Source organism: Acinonyx jubatus, chromosome B1, assembly GCF_027475565.1.
Source record: "Acinonyx jubatus isolate Ajub_Pintada_27869175 chromosome B1, VMU_Ajub_asm_v1.0, whole genome shotgun sequence".
Taxonomy (NCBI): Eukaryota; Metazoa; Chordata; class Mammalia; order Carnivora; family Felidae; genus Acinonyx; species Acinonyx jubatus.
Window position 1 is genome coordinate 48,539,054 of NC_069382.1, and position 21,837 is coordinate 48,560,890.

The following is a 21,837-nucleotide window of genomic DNA, read 5'->3' on the forward strand; positions in this document are numbered from 1 at the left end:
CAGCACATGCAGTTTGTACATGCATGGGGGGAAGGGAGAGCACATAAGGACATATGTACGTGTGTGTGCGTGCATGCACTGTGGTTAAACCTGATCTCAACTGGGCTAAAACTATGAGCGTTCCAGAAGGAGGCGGGGAGATGAGTGATTGCTGACTCGGCATTTTACCCAGAGCCCAGTGGGAGGGAGGGAACCAGGAGCTGACTATCTCCTGGAGAACAAGCCACAGAGAACTAACAGTTCTTTCTAGCAGTTTTTAGAGTAGGCATATAAGAGATCTGCTCATTAACTCAAACCACCAAGGACTGTTCGAACGACACTTGGGTTTACACTCACTTTAATGCACACATTTGGGGTCTTCCTTTTCTTCCTGATCTCCCACCAACTCAAAAAAATATGGAAGGACAATATAATCTCCATTTTACAGCTCAGAAAACTGAGGCTCCTCAAGGTCATTTATTTGCCCAAGCTAGCAAGCTGTGGTGTTTGCAGCTTTCTTGGATCCTCTCTGATCTAGTTCTGTCTTCTGTACAAGTGGAGACCCAGCAGCAGGACAGGGGCTCAGGTTGGAGGGCTCTGGAGTTCCCAGCCCTGATGCCTTCCCATGGCCTTATCTGATCTTCATAGGACTATGAGAAAGAAAGTGTGAGTTTCACTGGGAAGAGGGATCTATCAGAAGAAGGGATCTAATAGAAGGGACCTATTACTTTTCATAGTAATGGAAAGCTCAAGCTGGCAACAAAAGAACCACCCCCAAAAATATAAAACATGGAGGTGAGGGGCACCTGGTTGGCTCAGTCGATTAAGCGTCTGACTTTGGCTCAGGTCATGATCTCACAGCTGGTGAGTTCAAGCACCACATGGGGTTCTGTGCTGACAGCTCAGAGCCTGGAGCCTGCTTCCGATTCTGGGTCTCCCTCTCTCTCTGCCCCTCCCCCACTCGTGCACTGTCTCTCTCTCCCTCTCTCTCTCTCAAATACAAATAAACATTAAAAAGAATTTAGAAGAAAAGAATAAAACATGGAGGTGAGAATTTAAAAAGCCTACCAATCCAGAGCCCATTAGCATAAGGCCCCGAGTAGTGCACATGCCAAAAGGGAAACCTGTGCAGTAATGACGCTCAAGGTGCCAATCCTGAGACCAAAAAAAAAAAAAAAAAAAAAAAAAAGGCAGAGAAATTCATTCTCTATTTTTTTTTTCACGTAAGTGGTTAAAGTAGAAAAAACTATTTTGGATTCAACAGTCATTTGAATGAATCATCACATTCCCTAAAGACAACCTACAGAATGGGGGAAAAAATACTTGCAAACCATATATCTGATAAGGGATTAATATCCAAAACATATAAAGAACTCATCCAACTCAACAGGAAGAAACAAACAACAACAAAACCTACAAATAACCCAATTAAAAGTGAGCAAAAGACCTGAACAGACATTTCTCCAAAGAAGATATATAGAAGGCCAATGGGTGCATGAAAGGATGCTCAACATCACTCATCATCAGGGAAATGCAAAGTAAAACCACAATGAGATAACACCTCACACCTGTCAGAACAGCCATCATCAAAAAGACAAAAGACAACAAGTGCTGGTGAGGATGTGGAGAAAAGGGAGCACTTGTGCACTGTCGGAGGGAATGCAAACTGGTGCAGCTGCTGTGGAAAACAGTGTGGAGGGTTCTCAAAAATTAAAACCAGCACTACCATATTAGTAATTCCACTTCTAGGAATTTACCCAAAGGTACAGAAAACCTTAAATCAGATATCTCTGCACCCCTACATTCACAGCAGCATTATTTACAATAGCTAAGAAATGGAAACAACCTAAGTGTCCATCAATGGATGAATAAAGAAGATGTATATATACACTATGGAATGTTACTCAGCCATGAAAAACGAGTAAATCCTACCATTTACAACAACGTTGCAAACAAGCAAACAAAAACTCATAGAAAAAGAAATCAGACTTGTAGTTACCAAAGGCAGGCAGATGGCGAAGGGGGGAATCAGAGGAAGGTGGCCAGAAGACACAAACTTCCAGTGATAAGTAAGTGATGTCCCAACATGATGACTAGAGCCAACACTGCTGTGTGATCTATAGGCAAGATGTTAAGACAGTAAATCCTGAGGAACACTTTCCTCCCTTTCTTCTTTCTTTCCTTTTTATCGTATCTATATGAGAAGACAGGTATCTGTTGCGATCATCATTTCACAAAATATGTAAATCAAACCATCATGCTGTCTGCTTTCAACTCGTGCAGTGATACAGGTCAATTATTTCTCAATAAAACTGGAGAAAATAATAATCGCATTTGTCCACAATGCTAAGTAAACAGATAGTGGGGCTTGTAAGGAGGGTGTGAGCCACCCGCTGCCTTGCCTGGCTGGAATCAACAGGTAATAAAAAGGCAGCAGCCCTGTCCTATGGCGGATGATCAGAGCGCAAAGGGGCTTCGGGTGCCCAAGAAAGGTGCCACCTTGTCTGGGGGCGGGCCAGCAGAGTGAGCCCCAAAATTAAACATAAGAAACCATGCACATGCAGACAAGACAGGTCAACTCAGAGACACCTAACCAGGAAAGATAAACAGGTAAGGAAAGGGATCAAGGTGCCCCCAATATCTCTCAGGAATCCAAGATTCATCTGGGAGGCACCGGTCTAAAAGGCAAGCTAATGGGAAGCTATAATCTCGGAAACTATAAATCACAAGAAATGTGATGTTGGCCTGGCAGAATATTCTAGTGGGTGAAAGCATTGAAATCCTGAAATAGGAGCTGGACACCAGAATTTGTTCTAAGACCGAAATGGCTGACTAGCCAATGGCGACAGACCTGTCTGGCGAGAAGGGAGGTGGCAAGCTATTACAAATCAACTTTTAATCTAACTTTTCCCTTTATTCCCACTCCCCAATTAACTATGTGTGTTTTCTGTTTCCAGATGGGGGGCAGCTCCTCACCCTATCACTCTATCACCTTCCCCTGGGAGACTCTGCTATGCTCTGAGAGGGAAGCATTCCTCCAATACCAATGGGAATGCTTCCAATCCCCCAGGAATGCCATGGCTCAGAGAGGAAAAAAGGCTAGACACTGCTGAGGGGCTGAACCTGGCTCATCAAAATGAACACCCAGCCTGTGCAGGAGAAGCTGAGCCAAGGCACACTCCCTGCAGGGGGCACTTCTCTAGGGAAAGAACAGCTGGTAGATAGGGATTCGAACAGGTCTACCTCCACCATCTTGGAACCTCAATTTCCAGCCTCACCTGTGAAAACTGAGAAAAGTTCCCAGCACCAGGAAGGAACTTGACAGACATGTTTCCTTCCCCGTCCCCTTACTCCAGACCAGTGCTAGGCAGCTACGTACCACAACAGGCCACTCTGAATGCTCAGTAGCCACTGTCAAGCTGGCATCTGGGAACCACGATTAGCAAAGGATATTCAACCAGAACCAGTAATACAACGACTGGCTCTAAGGGAAACCAAGAAGTAGACTGCGGGTGAGCCACTGATTAACTGAAATCACAACAAAACTGATTTCGGCAAGACAGGGGAGTCCAGCATATTCCATTTGGAGGCCTGCTGGCCACAATGAATCAACCCCAGGGATCAGGGCTTAGAGTTCAACACCAAGCCAGACAGCTTTGCCCCTGCAGTTGAAAGCCAGAGCCCCAGGCCACTGCCCGTCTCCCACATGACCTGGCCCCTGCTCACTTCACTCTCTGCACACAGGTCCCAATCCTGCTCTCCTCCCCCAAGCCAAAATCTCACTCTTGGTGCCCTGCCCAGGGTGGTTCAAGGCCTGCTGCCAAAGCTCCCTGAGGCGTAACTTGACCGGCCTCTCTGAACAACCTCCAGGGCCTGCCTCCTGCAGACACTTCAGTCTGAGATTCCAGCTGTCCCAGATCCGGATCAGGCCCACACCGGTGCAGACCCATATGGGAAACAACTCAGCACCAACTCACCAGAAACCCAGGGAAAGAAGCACCCCAGAACAGCGTTTTTAAAAACCTGCTGATATTCAACACGTGTGCCAGGCTCTTACCAATGAACTGAACAGAATAATTAAGAAGCCTAAGCTTCAGACCCTGCCTTTAAAGAACTATGAGCTCCCACCTGGATCCCACATCCAGCACTTGTTTATAAAAACATTTAATATGCTCCGGAGCTACATTCATATATTTGCGCTGTATAATTAGATGAATGAATCAGAATGGGCTTCTTTCAGGAAAAGGCAAAGAACACCCAGCACTCTGACACTGAAACCTGAGAAAAAGACGGTTCTTAGCATTAAGCTCCTAAAGTTAGATGAATGTACATGTTAAAATTTTAAGTGTTTGACATAAGTTAATTAAGCCGAAATAAAGTATGTTATAAATCTATTAAAAAAAAAAATCTGCTGGGTGCCTGGAGAGTGAGGGAGACAGACACGTTTCCCCAGAAAATAGAAAGTCGGCCTAAGTGAAAAGACTACAGACATCATAAAGGAAGACTGTTTAAATACACAGTAAAAAATGAACACAGTGGACAGGGTGCTTACCCAAAGCATGACCACTAAGGAAGTACCTTTCTCTGAAGAAGGCTGTTTAAGGCGTCTTCATGCCCCCATAACTGTGGGGCTGACGATGAGTTCAAAGACAAAACAGAGATGGAGACACTGGATGAATGAGTGGTCAGTCACCCCCGTCTTGGCTCAGGATATCAGGGTGTCCACTCTTGAATGTTTCTCCTGAAATGGATAGGCTAATGGCATTGGTCAGAGAGCACTCACTGGAGAGGATGTTCTAAGCCAAAATGCCAAAACAAATGTGGATCAATCACAGAGACCAGATGGCTCACGCTCCTGAGTTTTGAGACAAGTGAAGGATGAAATCAGTGCTCAGTAGGCCAAGATACACAGGCCATGGTTATGCGGCACTGGTGAGCTCCTGCCTGCCCCAAGGACAGTCAAGGAGGCCACCACCACATGGAATCTCAGCCCTGTATCAGGCTAGCAGGTAGACTATACTTAGTTCAGAGGACTAGGACCTTTTGAGGGAAAAGGCACTGCCATGTGCGCGCGCGCGCGCACACACACACACACACACAAAATCACATCTAACCACTTTGCTAGAACTGTTAGAGAATAAACTGGCAAAAGAAAAATAGGGATCTTCTATGTAATAAACAGCCTTTCAAAGACTGATGTTCTTTCAGGAATGTTCCAAGAGCTATTATCTGCCAAAGACTTATATGCCAGTCACTTGCTGAGCATTTCATATACGGTATCACATTTCATCCCTCACGATAATCTCATGAGACAAGTACCATCATCTTTTCCTTTTTACAGATGAGATGCTGAAACTCAGAGAGGTTAAGTAATATGCCCAAGGCCACACAGCTAGACAGTGACAGAACAGACATGTGATCAGATCAGATATGTCTGACTCCAAAAGCTATGCTCTGTCTATTATCTTATGCAAGAAAACTATGCATCAGGAAGAGTAAGAGGCTAGACTAAATAGCCTGTTAAAGGCTCCTTGTTAGTAAAAACTTTGAGTCACTGAGAGGTTAATGTGGTATTGGTGGTCTGGGCCTGGAAGAGGAAATGGGCATTATGATAGCCAAGTATCAAGTGTGGGGCTCACCCAGGGTTAGGACTACAATTATTCTTATTTAACACTTTTATAAATACCCCAGAGAGAATGCACAGTGAGACTGGGTTGCAAATGAACTCTAACTTCCCAGTTATGTGACCTCAGACAGATTATCTCACCTCTCTGTGCCTCAGTTTCCTCACTTGTAAAATGAGGAAAACATTGGCTCCTACTCAAAGGATAATTTGGAGCTTTGAGGAAGCAATGCAGCTTTTTTTCAAAGTGTCTTGGTTTTTAAGAGTCTCCACACTCCTCTTCCTAGAGATTCTGATTCCCTCGGTCTGACAGAGAAGCCTAGGAAAAAAAAATGAAAAAATGCACTTCAAGTACTAAATGTTGTCCCTTCCTTGCAAATAAGTGATAGCCAAAATTAATAATAATAATAATAATAATAATAATAATAATAATAGAAATAAGGCACCAAACTCCGGGTAGTGATGAGCCAAACTTATGGGAAGATCACACGGGAAATTTTGAACAAATAGGGTAGAAAGCAGCCAGTAAATTTTAACAATGATAAAGGCAATGTAGTACATTTAAGGAAAAAAACATTATAACCATGTAAAGCTCTGGGGCAACAGTCAGAATGCCATAAAAAGACCTGTATGTCACTACAGATCAGACTGTCATACTACTGTGATCACAAAGGTCAAAAGACGAACAAACTAACTGTTTGTCCAGCACCAGCACCACTACAAGAGTACTAAAAACAAAAAGAAACACACCGCCCACCTACCCCCCACCCCATAAATTTAGAGATTCATCCACACTGGGGACACTGGTTGCTGCCCAACAAGAAAGAGATATTGTAAAATAGGCTGTGTGGTGTGATGGGGAGGGCATGCTAAGACGGCCAGAAAGATCAAGGCCAGGAGGGCCTCGAGAGAATCTATCAAACGGGAGAGATAAGGTGGGTGCCAACTTTGTCCCCAAATCCTAAATGACCGAGGAGGGAATGCCTGTTAACACTCCAGGGAGACGGGAGGAGGAGATGCCTCAATACCCCCCCAAAAGAAGGCAATATAAATGCAATATAAATGCATTACTGGGTTTGGACAATAGTTTTAATGCAACAGTGGGGTTCCCCTGGGGTCAGAACCAGAACTGTTTTCATTAGTATCTGCACAAGGGATCTGAAGGCAAATACATGTGAAATAATTCAGGCTGCAAAAGGGTTCCACCTCTCACCAGCAAATAGGTGACCAGCAGCACCAGCATGTGCCTTCAAGAGGGACACAGCCAAGTCCTCCCTTGCCACACTGGCTCCTAAAGGCAAGGACTTGGCTTGACATGATGAATTTTCATCATTTCTAGAGTTCTCAGAAATCCAGAGACGATGGCAAGAAGTGTGAATACAGAGAGACACACATCATCCTTCTCCAAATAAAATGAAACTGTTAATAAAAGTAACATGACAGTGTTCTAGATTTTTTTTAAGAACACTAAAATGCTTCCAAATGTGCCTCGCCCTTGGCTTGAGCATTTAAGCTACACTTTGTATTCTAAAGATGTCATGGAAAAGAATTACAGATGCATTGAAGGTCTCCTGTTAGGAAATTAACTGGATTTAAAATTTATCATCCAGAATCCTCAGTGTGCTGCTTATCCATCCTGTGATTCTTCTCCACACAACCACAACCAACATGCAGACCAAAGTCCTTGGGGAGACCAAACAGAACGAACCATGAGGCTCAAAGGGGTTCTTCCAACACCAACCCTTCTAGCCAAGCAGCCCTGACTCGTGGGGGGCATACATCTAGCACAACCTAAATCCTGCCCTAGTCTTAGAAAACAATTGCCAGAGCAATCAGACACGAGAGGGGGAAAAAAGGCATCCAAATTGGTAAAGAAGAAGTTAAACGGTCACTATCTGCAGATGATATAATACTATACATAGAAAACAGTTAAAGCCCCACCAAAAAACTATTAGAAGTTATAAATAAATTCAATATAGTTGCAGGACACAAAACTAATACGTACAAATCAGTTGTATTTCTACACACTAATAATGAAATAGCAGAGAGAAAAATTAGGGAAACAATTCCATTTACAACCACACCAAAAAGAATAAAATATCTATGTATGCCACTGAAAACTATAAAACATCAATGAAAGAAATTGAAGATGACACGTGCTCATGGATTGGAAGAATTAATATTATTAAAATGCCCATACTACCCAAAGCAATCTACAGATTTGATGCAAACCAAAAATATCAACAGAAATTTTCACAGAACTAAAACAAATAATACTTAAATTTTTAAGGTACCACAAAAGACCCTGACTAGCCAAACCAACCTTGAGAAAGAAGAACAAAGTTGGACATATCATAATGCCAGATTTCAAGATATGCTACAAAGCTGCAGTAAACAAAAAAGTATGGTACTGGCCCCAAAACAGACACATGGATCAAAAGAACAGAATACATCCAGAAATAAACCCATGCTTATATGGTCAATTAATCTACGACAAGGGAGGCAAGAATATACAATGGAGAAAAGACAGTGTCTTCAATAAATGGTGCTGGGAAAATGGAACAGCTACATGCAAAAGAATGACCACTTGTTTACACGATACCCAAAAAGAAACCGAAAATGGACCAAAGAGCTAAATGTGAGACCTGAAACCATGAAAATCCTACAAGAGAACATAGGCAGTAATTTCTCTGACATTGGAAACCTTAGCAACATTTTTCAAGGCTTGCCTCCCGAGGCAAGAGAAACAAAACAAAAATAAACTATTGGGGCTACATAAAAATAAATTTTTGCACAATAAAGGAAACCAGCAACAAAATAAAAGGGCAACTCTAGTGAATGGGAGAAGATATCTGCAAATAGTATATCCAATAAGGGGTTAGCATCCAAAATATAGGAAGAAACTATACAACTCAACACCAAAAAAAAAAAAAAAAAAAAAAATCTAATTAAAAATGGGCAGAGAAACTGAATAGACACTTTTCTAAGAAGATATACAGATGGCCAAGAGAGAGACACATGAAAAGATGCTGAACATCACTAATTATCAGGGAGATGCAAATCAAAAGCACAGTGCGATATCACCTTACACCTGTCAGAATGCCTAAAATCAAAAAGAAATTTTAAGAATTTTAATATTAAAAAAAAGAAATCACAAGTATTGGTGAGGATGTAATGAAAAAGGAACTCTCATATACCGCTGGTGGGAATGCAAATTGGTGCAGCCAGTGTGAAAACAGCATGGAGTTTCCCCAAAAAATTAAAAATAGAAATACCATATGATTCCACTACTGGGTATTTACCCAAAGAAAATAAAAATACTAATTTTGAAAAGATATATGCACCCTTATGTTTACTGAAGGATTATTTACAATAGTCAAGATATGGAAGCAACCCAGTGTCCATGGATGGATAAATAAGATGCAGGGTATATACACAATGGAGTATTACTCAGCCATAAAAACAAGAGGTCTTGCCATTTGCAACAACATGGATGGACCTAGAGGGTATTATGCTATGTGAAATAAGTCAGAGAAAGACAAATGGCCATATGATTTCACTCATATGTGAAATCTAAAAAACAAAGCAAATAAAAAAGCAGAATCAGGCTCATAAGTACAGAGAACTGATGGCTGCCAGAGGGGACAGGGGTGGGAGGACAGCCAAAATGGGTGAAGGGGAGTGAGAGGTACAGGCTTCCAGTCATGGAATGAGTTAAGTCATGGGGATGAAAGGCACAGCATAGGGAATACAGTCAGTGGTATCGTAATAGAGTTGCATGGTGACAGATGGTAGCTACACGTGCGGTATAGAATTGTTGAATCACTGTGTTGTATACCTGGAACTAATATAATATTGTGTGTCAACAAGAAAGAGAGGGAGAGAGGGGAAGGGGGGAAGGAAGGAAGGAAGGAAGGAAGGAAGGAAGGAAGGAAGGGAGGAAGGAAGCGAGGGAGGGAGGGAGGGAGGGAGGGAGGAAGCGAGGGAGGGAGGGAGGGAGGGAGGGAGGGAGGGAGGAAGGAAGGAAGGAAGGAAGTGGGGAGGGAGGGAGGGAGGGAGGGAGGGAAGGAAGGAAGGAAGGAAGGAAGGAAGGAAGGAAGGAAGGAAGAGAGGGAGGGAGGGAGGGAGGGAGGAAGTGAGGGGAGACTTTACTTCGCATGTGAGCATGCGTCAAGTATGTCCAGGCCTACATTAAGTCTAAGCTAAGAACTAGCCTTATGATGTATCTTCCTTAAGATTTCAAATTGGAGCGCCCCATTACTCAGCAATTGCTCTTTCTCTACCCTAGAGAAATACTCACCTGTGTTGCAAAGAGGCATGTGCAGCTGAGTTTATTGTAACAGGTTTTGTAACAGTAGATTTAGAAATAATTTAAATGTCCATTCCTGGGGCACCTGGGTGGCTTGGTAGGTTGAGCGTCCGACTTCAGCTCAGGTCATGATCTCACGGTCCGTGAGTTCAAGCCCCGCGTCGGATTCTGGGCTGATGGCTCAGAGCCTGGAGCCTGCTTCCGATTCTGTGTCTCCCTCTCTCTCTGCCCCTCCCCTGTTCATGCTCTGTCTCTCTCTGTCTCAAAAAGTAAATAAACGTGAAAAAAAAAATGCCCATTGCTTAGGAAGGTTCTTAGGAAGGCCATGCAGGAGTTAGACAAAATCAAGAAGTCCTAGATATACATACGGACAGGAAGCAATCACCAAGATGTTCTGTTGTGGAAGACAGGGAGCACAGCACAGTGCTCCTAGTGCCAGTTAAATACACTTAACTTGTTTTAAATTCTATAGGTATAAACCCAAGTATGTAAAGCATCTGGACACCAACGAACTCCTAACAGTGGTTAACCTCTGGAGAAGGACTGGGATTAGGAGTGGTTGTCAAGGAAGATTCTGTTTCCTCTGGAAGGTTTGCATTGTTTTTTTTCCTACAGAGAATGTATTCATGTACTACTTTTGTAATGACAGTTTCATTTAGCCATTTAAGTTTTTTAAAAAGAAAGAAACTGACCCGGTTCAATACATTTCAATAATGTGTTGGGGGCAATTTCTATCTGAATCTGACACATGCTTTCCAGGAGGCTGAGCGCTCAGCAGTGCAGAGAGTGGGTTTTGTAACACCAATCTTGTTACAATATTACAAGCCCAACGCTGTAACTCTGTGAATCCTTAAATTTATATGCTAGCTCAAGGAAGAGGCAGAAGATAGAAAGTATGTCAGGGGGCTTTCTGGGTAATCCAAGGGGATGTCCTAGGAGCAATTCCAGTTCTTCTGGCTGAGCGTTCTAGCTCTCCCAAACACAACCAACTAAACACCCTTGCCCAACCACACATATCCCACACTGGGCTGGCTGTGCCTCAGACTCTTCTACCTGGGAATCAGAATTTCTGACATTAATCTGGATGCCGTGGACTAATGAGAAGGAATCTGAATGCCCCAGCACACAAGTGCCAAAAATTATTTACTTACCAGGGCCACCTAGCCATATAGAATACTCCTCCACCTCTTCAAAGCACTACTCAGAAACACATTTTAAAATTAAGAACCTACTAAGGCAAAACTAACCCAGGGTGACAGAAATCAGAGCTGAAATACTTCTGGTTACAGGGGAGGATAATCTGGTAATGGTCATAAGGAACATGTCTGGGGTGATGGAAATGTCTTATCTCAAAATGCATTTGTCAAAACTGATTGAACAGCACACTTCAGATCTAAGCATTCCACTGTATGCAAATTATACCTCAATTTAAAAAAAAAAAAAGCTACTCAAACACTGTTTCTCTGCTAGCTGCAGCAGAACTTTGAGCTGTCCTATCAGACATCTGAAATCTCTGTTGTGCTATGTAAAGAGCTCGAGTACCATGGCGACAGTCACCATAAAAATAGATAACAAGATTAAAATGGATAGAGGACACATGAATTTAAGAACGGCACACCAAGAGCAATTCATTTGCAGCAGAAGAAAAATAGAAAGAGGAGAGGGAGTTTTTCATTCCACCAGCACTTTGGGAAAAGAAAAAAAAAACAGCCACTGAATGTGGTTGTTTTTACTAAAAGAGTTTTATGGCTTCCCAATACTCAGAGGACAAAAAAGGCTGTGAGCGGTTATCTCTTATCATACTTTGCTTTAAAAAAAAAAAAAAAAAGCATATGATACTCTGAGTGGTTTCCATGCCTCCTGTATGTGGCCCAAGGAACCAGTTCACAGCAATTCAACAAGCACAGATGATGTGCCGCACACTGTGAGCCCCAAATGATACTGAGATAAAGGACACCCGAGCACTTTAAGTACACAAGCATTTCCAACCACAGTTCTAAATGACCAAGTTCTGCCTATGTTTCTTACACGCAGCTAAAGTTGTCGTTCCCTATTTTGTGTACCCCCAAATTCTTTTACTCTGTGCAAAAAGAGCACTTTCTTGCCAAATACTGATTTTTCAAGTGCCAAAATGTGAAGATGGACAATGGAGACAGAAACCATCTCATGATATTCTCCAAAGATGAGATGAACCTCCATTCTCTCTGCAGAGCCAAGAAACTTCTGCTATGGGATTCAGCCCTAACAGTGCCCCCAACAACAACAAAAAAGTAATCCAAAAGTAGCAGGAAGAAAATCTAAAAACTTTAAATAATCAGAGTGGATTCTAAACAAACCATATATTTAAGTAAATTTAGACAAAATCAAATCAAATTTTCTACGTGTAAGCTATAAATAAAAATGAAAAAGTAAACATTTTTAACTCAAACCACAAACTTATTGTCTGATATAAACTAAGTATGTACATTCCTGGAAAATCCCACTCCAAAGTTTCTTTAAATCTATCCTCCCTCATTCTCTTTGTCCCTAAACCTACAAAGCCATCACGAGGCTCAGTGTTATCCTGATGTCAGGACGGTGTTTAACGTGCAATACCTGGTGATACGTGTGCAATGTGGGAAATGAACTAGGAAGGAGATGGTCAACGGCACTCCCTGGTCCTTCCAAAGCCAAGCAGAGAACCCAGTGTTCAATTAAGGGGCCCCATCTTGATTCATTCATTATTACTGAATAAAACTGGCCAATAAACACATTGGTCTTCTACATGTTAATCTCTTTTATTAGTACTTGCCACTTCCACCCAACCACCACCTTCTTGCTTTTCGTAAAGACCAAATTCAATTTTCAGCAGCCCTGGGGCCACAACCCTAACCAACCTGGAAACGGGTCTCCTCAACCTTTCTAAAATGACCCCAAAGGTGTCTCTCAAGTGTGGAGACCCACTTAAAAACATTTTTTTAAGAAACATTTTTACAAGAGCTTACATGATGATGTTGACTCAAATACTATGCAACTAAAGGTATATCCCCTCCTCTACATTATCTTTCAGCTTTGACAAGTCACATAATAATCTGACCCTAACAGCTAGAAAGGACTTTGGAGGTCAGCCTAATTCCTGTCCTTCTCTTCTACGGCATTTCTTATCAACAGCATTCAGCCCGAATTGAATACCTCTGACAACGGGAAACTTACTATTCCATGGGCAGACATTTCCATTGTTGGACAGTTCTGCCAGCCAAAAAACCCTTTTTCGTATTGAACTGACGTCTGTTCTCCCAGTATTTAGGATTAAAAGGAAACTGAGAGCTCATCAACCTGGTGTAATCATTCTACAGATAAGGAATCCTATAATGTATAATCATTCTACAGATAAGAAATCTGAAGCTAGAAAGGATAAACCAACTGTACTATCCACTGGTCATATTCCAACACCAAAAGCAACAATGAGTAAATCTACTCTTTCCTATACCCGCTAATACATGAAAATACTCAAAAGCACGATTGTGTACCCACCCCACGAGCGTCCTCACTCCAATCATTCCTGATCCTGCATCATCCTAGTGTCCCTCCTGGGGATAAAGTCATTCTTGTTCATGTTTCCTTAAATCATGTCTCCCAACCCCCTCATGGCCCAAATGTCAAATGACCGGTAGAGGTCGCTAAAACTAGATCCTTTGCTTGGAACAACGAATTTCTGATCCAGTTATTTCTGATTCTAGTTACTAACTAGATTCAATTTTTTAAAAGCCTCATCCCACTCAGGGCTCACATTAAACCATGAACAACAGAACAATCTCAAAACTTTTTTCCCCACATGATTTGCCCTCTTCAGTGTGCCTACGGTACTACCCAGGCTACAGTGTGCTTGTCTATTCACAGGACGATCTCCCCCTTGCAATCAGATCATCAACGTCAGGTCAGGGACTGAGTCTTATTTTGGGACTCCATGCCTAATCCACTGCTTGACACATAGCAGGTAGGTACTCAAGATCAGTCACTGAATAAACCATCTACCCTTACCCTATCCTGTCCTTGAACAATAAAATGTTTTGTGTTTTTAAACACCAGTGTTCAAGGGAATGAAAAGACAAACCATAGACTGGGAAAACATATTTGCAAAAGACACATCTGATAAAGGACAATTATCCATAATATACAAAGAGCTCTTTAAACTCAACAGCAAGAAAACAACAACTCGATTTTAAAAAAGGGACCAAAGGTCTTAACAGACACCTCACCCAAGGAGATATACAGATGGCAAAACTCACATGAAGAGATGTCATCTGCGTGTCACTAGGAAAATGCAAATTAGAACAAGACACCACTACACACCTACCAGAATGGCCAAAATCCAGAGCAATGACCACACCGAATGCTGGTGAGGATGTGGAGTAGCAGGAACTCTCATTCACTGCTGGGGGGGAGGGGGGGGGAGTAAAATGGTACAGCCACTTTGGAAAACAGTTTGGCAGTCCCTCACAAAATTAAGCATACTCTTATCATACGATCTAGCAGTCACACCTCTTGGCATTTGTCCACAGGAGTTGAAAACTATGTCCACACAAAAACCTACACAGCTGCAGATGTTTACAGCAGCTTTATTCCTAAAAAGTGTTAAAACTTGGAAGCAACCAAGATGCCCTTCAGTAGGGGAATGGATAAACAAACGGTGGTACATCCAGACAATGGAATATTCTTCAGTGCTAAAAAGGAATGAGCTATCAAACTATCAAAAGATAGAGAGGAAGTTTAATTGCATATTACTGAGTCGAAGAAGCCAATCTGAAAAGACTACATGCTGTATGATTCCAACTATACGGCATTCTGGAAAAAGCTAAACTGCCCACAGGAAAAAGTAAAAGTGGTTGCCAAGGGTTGGGGGGAGGGACGGGTAAATAGGCAAAGCACAGAGGATTTTAGGGCAGTAAAAGTACTCTCTCCGTATGATACTGTAATAATGGTGGATACATGTCATTATACATTTGTCCAAACTCCTAGAACGTACAAGAGTAAACACTAATGTAAACTATGGTCCTTGGGTGATTAGATGGGTCAATGTAGGTTCATCAATTGCAACAGTTGTACAACTCTGGTGGGAAACTGATAGTGGGGGAGGCTATGCATGCGTCCCAGGCAAATGGGAAATCTCGGTACCTTCTCAGTTTTGCTGTAAGCCCAAAACTACTCTAGTAAATACATTTAAAAATCTATAGCAGTGTTTTCTCCCCACTATGTTATAAATACATGTTATAGAGTATATAAATAATAAATGTAAAATGTAAAAATAAGTCAGTTAACTCCATCCATCTATCCAGTGTTAGTATTTTGGTATCAGAATTACTAATATATTTACTTCCAGCCATTTTCTTTTTTTTTTTTTTATGTTTATTTATTTTTGAGAGACAGAGAGAGAGTGAGCGAGGGAGGGGCAGCGAGAGAGGGAGACACGTAATCTGGAGCAGGAGCCAGGCTCCAAGCTTCAGCACAGAGCCTAACACGGGGCTCGAACTCACAAACCATGACATCATGACCTGAGCCAAAGTCAGACACTTAATGGACTGGGCCACCCAGGTGCCCCATTTCCAGCCATTTTCTATACACTTTGTTTCTTTAAGATTTGAAATCATATTGTAGATGCACCTTAGCTTTTAGCAGAAACATTTGTCCATGTTATTTTAAAGCTATTCCTAAACATTATTTTTAATGACTTCATAATATTCCATTATAAAGACATATCCATCAGAATCACTTATAGATGACTTCCAGCCCACTCATACCACTGAATATTTAGGCTGTTTCTAATTTTTCACTCCAGTTTAAAAAAGAAAAAAACCTCTGAATAATCTCTGTGCATAAAACATCATCTACATTTTGGATATGGTCTTAGCTGTACCTCTAGAAGTAGAACTAACTTACCAGAACGTATGAACATCTCGATACATTACAATTCAAATTTTAAAAACGACATCAGACTTTACATTTACCCCTTACTGCATTTCTTTTTTAATTTGGGCCTTCATTCTGAATGATAGTGAACCTTGATTCATCTACTAAATAAGCAATCTGTCCCACCTCTGTGCCATCAACAAAGTTGACAAATGCACCTTCTGTATCGCCATCTGCAACACTGGAAAAAATGTTGAACAGCTCAAGGCCAAGAATAGAACCCTGTGACACTCATTTTCAGACCCCCTTCCAGGCTGACTCAGTGCCACTAATTAACAGATTTTGCATACAACTGTCAAATTAATAACACCAACCAGCACATTCTACGACTTATTTAATACAGACCATCATATCTCAAGAAACTGTTAAATACCTTACCAAAGTCACAGTGCACCATAGCTACTGCCTCATTCCTCTGTTCTAGTAACCGAACCACCACGTAAGACAGGAAATGGGTTCAGTTTGATACCATTAGGCTGACTTCTGGTTATCCTCATGTCCTAAAGCCATGTCCTTAATACACATTTTTCAGCAAAGCGCACTTCAGTTTTGGCTTCTGTTAATGTTACAACAGCAAAATTTTAAGTCATCAGATTGTGCAACCTGTATAAAGCAGGGTGACTACTGTTTGGTCCCTCTCATCTGTAGCTTACCTGGGGAAATGTTCTGAATCACTGGTGGCTATGGACTTCCAGGGTAAACCAAACTGTCTCTAGACCACAGAGACCTGAATTTACTCACTTCAGCTCGTCCCAAAATAAGCCTAGTTTTCAGGAGTCGTTTGCACAAACACCTGAGTTTGAGCCAATAATTCTGTGGTCATTTTGAATACTGGCTTATGAATCTCTGGATCCTAGAGGCCTACCCCCTGGGGTAATCCTAGGAGTAAGGAAATAAGAAGTGAAACAGCCCCGCTCTTTTCTGTTCCTTTATTACTGAATCACATGACCAAAGATCTAATCTAATGTCGTATGGCATTTGACAATCATGACTCACATCACACCAAATTATTACCCCAACAGCATTCTCAGAACATACATACCAGGAGCCACCATCTAATCATGCCAGCCAGAAGTAGACAATGGGAGTGTCTGAGAGATCTTGGGGTCACTAGAAACTAGCCTCACAATAAGAGAATACAGCCCAAAGCCTTCCCTAATTAGCACCATTCCAATCATCAGAAAAAGATTCCAAAGTCTTAGCCAGCAGCAACTCAGAAAGTACTGTTGACTTGCCTAAAACAAATCACTTGCGTACAAATCTCTCAGATTCCATCATGTCAGACTCCCACCCAAATCCGCCAGTGGCCACCCAGAGCCTGCACAACCATCCCAAATTCCCCCAGGTTGGCATTTAAGCCTCTTGAAAGATCAGGTCGCAAACCCAAAGTCCTGCAAGACTAAACAGGGAGTGTCGAGCAGCCACACTGATGTGACAGGGAATCCGGGGACAGTGACAACTGGGGACCACAGGGCTCATCTCCCATGCACAGGAGGCAGCCACTGCTCACTGCCTGATCTGCTTCTTTATAGAGTCCCAAACCCGGAGGTTTTCTGGGTTGTTCCCAATTTTTTAAAACCTTTGTGTACTGAAAATTATAACACTTCTGTAGGCTGGTTTACAACCCCTAACTTTGATCGTAACCCACCTTTCTAGACTGGTTTCCCCCCACTCTCTAACAAGAACCCTTTGATTCACTCTTACATATACTGTGCACATCCTAACTCCAAGCCTCTGTCCGTGTTACACACCCTCCTACCTGTGCGGCACCATAAGACGCCCCAAAGAGTTCATCCCAGACTCCCTTCACTATTCCCAAAAGTTTTCTCAAGCCACTCCAGCACAAGATGCTCGCCCCCTCCTATGAACCCTACAGGTACTTACTTTTCACTTTGGCATTTAATCATCTTGCCTTGCTTCTTAATCACAGGTATATCTTATCTGTCCAACTAGCCTGTAAATGTTCAATCTCTTCCTCATGCTTGCTTCCACTTACGGCACCAGTAAGGGGAGCCCTGCACCTGAGCAGCTTAATAAATACTTACTAGATGAGAAAACTCTCTTTAGCCGGTTTTCAAACCATGGGTTACATCCACTACAGAGCAGTTAAGTCACCTTAGTGAGAGACAAAAAGCATTTTTAAATGAAAAATAAAAGAATAAAAGTACCAAAGGAGATTGCACCACGCAAAAGAAGGTAGTGCTTTGTGAACTTAAATTAAGATTCTTACATACATGATTTAGTGTACCTAGGTCGTGACGTAATTTTTATTTCTTAATGTAGGTCACAGTCAAAACACCCTATTCTTAAAGAGTAAATTAGCTCAACCACTGCTCTGTGAAATTTTTTTGACCTATACCTATATAGTACCTATAAAGAAAAAATATCCAATGGACACCTCTGCCCACCCAAGTCAGCTTCCCCTGCTAGTTCACTGATCTTACATTTCAGAGAAATACAGAGGCTAAGGAACTGCTATTCTATTCTCCACTCCATTCTGCAACTTTTTGCAATCATCCTTCAAACTCGCCAGCCCTCAGATGTTGCAAGTTGAGGCTTGGGGAATTTGTTCAGCAAATCACCCTAAGTCATCCTTGCAACAAGAAAGCAGAATTCAGAGCTCAGGAAAAAACCGGCACCAGCTAGCTTCCCACTGCACGTTCCTCGGGAACTGGTAATGGCACAGGTTAGGACAGACCTGGCCCTGGGAAAGGCAGTATCCCTGGGCCCCAAATTTCCTCCTTGCTCCTTGTCACCTTGCTGCTCCCCCATCTTATTGCTTCCCCACCCCAACCCCACCCCCCCACACACACAGCTATGAAGGGGCACCAGGACTACTAGCCTAAGGGTCTCGGTGGAGCGCAAAATTTAACTTGTTTCAAAGCCCAGCAATTAATGTGTTTAGCAAATTCCATTCTTCCCTCAAATCTCCAATCCCAACTTGCTTTGCCAACTTCAGGTTCAGTACCTGACAATGTCACAGGAATGGCAATACAGCTCAGTCTTCCAGTTCAGACTCTCAGTCCCACTCACTAGCATCCTCTATTGCTATGACCAAGCCGATGCCCCACTCTGAGGGTCTTCTTTCCCCCAGCTCGGGCAGCCTGGTTTCCCACCAGTCCCAGAGCTTCAGTGGCTTGCAGGACACCTATGTTTGGATGTCTTGGCAAATACAGGAAATCTCCGCAGCCTGAGTGTCAATTGCTTCTCTCCAAAATACACATTTCCGATTTCTCGAGTTACCAACGACAGCAGTTCCAAGGCCCTGGCGTGTAATCAATTTCCACAAAGAATTAATTTCCATTCATCTCCTTCCTTCACCCTGCCCCTGTCAACAGATTATTTCAACAGTAATGCTTCTAAAATCCACCCGCTTTTCCATTTTCAGTTATCCCAGTCCAAATTCTGAGCACTCCACAACTGTAACAGTCTACTGATTTGTCTCCTAACATTACTTTTAAAAAACCTTTCCAAATACCTTCCTGTTACGTCACTCTCTGGCTCAAAAACCTTTAATGTCTCCCCAGCACACACAGGGTAAAGTGCAATTCCCCAGCCTGGCTTTCTAGGACTTTCACAATCCTAACCATTGTTCCTCTCCATCTTTATCTCCTGCTCAGGAAACGTTCCCTGGTCTGGCCAAGCCCACCTCCTGTCTCTCAGGAAAGCCATGTTCAATCACACCTCATGACCCATCTCAAGGGTCTCATCCTCCAGGAATAAAGTCCTGGCGATTCCTGCCCACAGCACTCTTCTCTGAGCTCCAGCAGCACCTCTCCTATACCTTGCATTTCGACAGTTAATTGTGCCTTATCTTGAGGTCTTATTTCACGTGCTTAAGTGTTTCTGTCTCCTCCCTGAGACTAAGTCCTGGATGGAATCATCTCCTGTATCTTTTGTATCCTCCCTCACTGAGATAACTGTTCAGACCTATTCTCCTCTGGCAGTACCTCTGCTACCTCTGGCACCTGTAGTTTCTCCCTCTCTTGCCTTTGGGCCTTGGCCAGCAAGTTATTCTCCAAGTGCTGACTTACTTCATGACTTAGTACCATAAATCCATCCCCCAACTGTAACCTTTCCTTCCATATTCCTCCTCCCACCCCCAGCATTTACAGTGCCTCAGGCAGCCATAGCACATTAATTTGAACTGGAGCTCTCAAATCACTTCCACCAATGGGATTTCTGAGGCCTTAGATTTCTTGTGTGCCTCTTATCATCGTTCCCTGAGAGCCTGGCATAATGCTGAGAACACAGCAGCCCCTCAAAAGTGCCTGTGGAGTTTAACTTAATTCCCGTGTTCCCCTGTGTTTCAAGTGCCTTGAGACCTGGAACCTCTGTTTACACAACACCTTAGGAGGGCGTCACAAAAGCCTGCGATACCTGTTGATCACTCACTTTCAGGCAAACTGCACCAGAGACACTTTTCTAGAAAGAGGAGTGTAAAGAAGATAGTGGTGGCCTGTACGTAACCCTGCGCCTGGCGGCCTGACATCATGAAAACGCCTGCCTAGTGGAAATGTTCCAAAGCTCCCGAAAACTGCCTAGGACCGCCTGATATCAAGGAGGCGGTGGCACCCCCACCGCCTGGCAGGTGGGCTTCTTTAGATTTCTGAGTCATTCCTAAAGTGAAGGCGCTGAGCCCTGAACTCCAAGACAGGGAAGAAAAATCTGCCTTTGAAATTGTTTGCACATGACAAACTCCCAGCCCAGGCCCCCACCCGAGCACCCCACTTGCCCACAGTGCCAGTTCCAAGGAGGGCCAGGGGACACCGGTGAGGAGAGGCAGGATTAAACCGCATGTAAGGAAGTGGGGGTGGACAAAAGGGGCCAGAAAGGGAAGGGGGCAACCCCCGAGGTGGAGGGTGTGTCGCGCCGCGCGTCCCGCAGCCCGGCACTCGCCCGCTCGCTCGCTCGGTGGAGTGGGCAGGAACGCGCGAGGCGCCGGGAGGGTTGGGCTGGCGGCCCAGCCGGAAAGGGTCAGGGAGGGGGCAGTTCAGTCTCCGTCGGAGAGGCGACTCCGGACAACCGCTCAAAGTTGGGGAGGGGGTTCCTCTGCGAGCGCCCGCGGCGGGCGAGATAAACAAGGCGGCGCACGGGAGAGCGGGCGGCCACCCCCCACCCGGCCAGCGCGGGCACTGGCACTGCCGCAGCGCCCCCGCGCCCCGACCGGCCGCTGCCCCGGCGGCGCCCGCCTCCCGGGCCCCCAGGCCGCCGGCCCGGCCCCCGCGGGCGCGCGGAGCGTGGGAAGTTCCCGGGCCGCCCCAGTCCCCGGGCTGCAGCGCCGCGAGGTCCCCGCGCAGCTCACCTCGCCCCGCCACGAGCAGCAGCGCGGGCCGGGCAGCTCCCGCTCGGACAGCTTGGCTTGGCTCGGGGCTGCAGCTGCCGCGGCCCCAGCCCGCCCACCCGGCGCGGCCCACCGCCCCGCTCCGCTCCGGCCGCCCGCCCGCCGAGGCTCCGTTCGCGCCCACCTGGCCGGCCTGCCCTCCCTCTCCGGGACACTGCGCTCACGTACGCGGCCGCGGCCACAACCCGGCCCGGATTCCCCGCCCGGGAAGGGAGCGGAGGAGCGCGCCAGCCAGCGAGCGAAAGAGCGAGCCTCGGGGACACACCCCCCCGCCCGCCCCCCTCCCCAGCCACAGGCGCCGCGCGCGCGCGCGCACGCGGCCCGCGCGCCCCCGCCGGCCACGCGCGCACGCGCCCTCCCCGCACACCCACCGCGCGCCGGGGATACACACCCCCGGCGGCTCGTAGACAGTGGGCGCTCAATAAGTGCCCGAGCGACTCCACGCGCACATGCGCACTTGAACCTGACCGAGTTGTGACACCTCCCCCCACCCCCACCCCCAAATCGGAACCGGTGGCTGCAGCCCCGAACCAAACTTGAGTGTTTGCCTTGTTTCACTGAACCGCAAACCGAGCCAAAGTTTCTTGCTGTTGTTTTTCCAGGCCTGGCTCCGGGACGGGCTTCTCCGCGAGAGGC

General features: G+C 44.6%; 1 protein-coding gene across 2 annotated transcripts in view; it reads right to left on the minus strand.

Moving 5' to 3' along the window:
- ZNF395 (zinc finger protein 395) overlaps positions 1 to 21,471 on the minus strand; it is a 44,295-nt gene extending 22,824 nt beyond the window's left edge. Inside the window, exon 1 of one of the 2 annotated variants that reach the window (XM_027069876.2) lies at positions 21,326 to 21,471. The gene's annotated coding sequence lies outside the window, so the exon portion shown is untranslated. The other variant, XM_027069868.2, reaches the window with a different exon arrangement.
- Positions 21,472 to 21,837: the final 366 nt, after the last annotated feature.